Consider the following 324-nt stretch of genomic DNA (forward strand, 5'->3'; position numbering starts at 1 on the left):
ACATATAAGTAACCAGTCATCTTGAGGAGAAAGCACCTGTGCCTCTGACCTCTTTCTCCTCAGCCTATGACACTGGATTTGGGGTGTAATCAGAGGTGTAGATAGTGGACAGCAAGTGCGGGGATTTCCTTCACATCACCAGAGTTTCCCCAGCACTGGATAAAACAATATGTATTGCACAGTTCTACAGAAATAAAAGGACATTTTATTATCTATAGGCTGAAAATTCTGGCCTCTTTGATTTCATGGAATGTACTCACTTTGAAGCATAAGCAACTTCTTCTGCAGATATCTTACCTGATTTCAAACTGTACCATGGCAGGA

The 324-nt window shown here is 41.4% G+C and overlaps 1 gene segment (V, D, J or C); it reads right to left on the minus strand.

Annotated features, from left to right (window-relative positions):
- Positions 1-324, minus strand: part of LOC106001244 — a 7,328-nt gene that overhangs the window by 5,820 nt on the left and 1,184 nt on the right.

The sequence above is a fragment of the Dipodomys ordii genome, unplaced genomic scaffold (genome assembly GCF_000151885.1).
Source record: "Dipodomys ordii isolate 6190 unplaced genomic scaffold, Dord_2.0 Scaffold279, whole genome shotgun sequence".
Taxonomy (NCBI): domain Eukaryota; kingdom Metazoa; phylum Chordata; class Mammalia; order Rodentia; family Heteromyidae; genus Dipodomys; species Dipodomys ordii.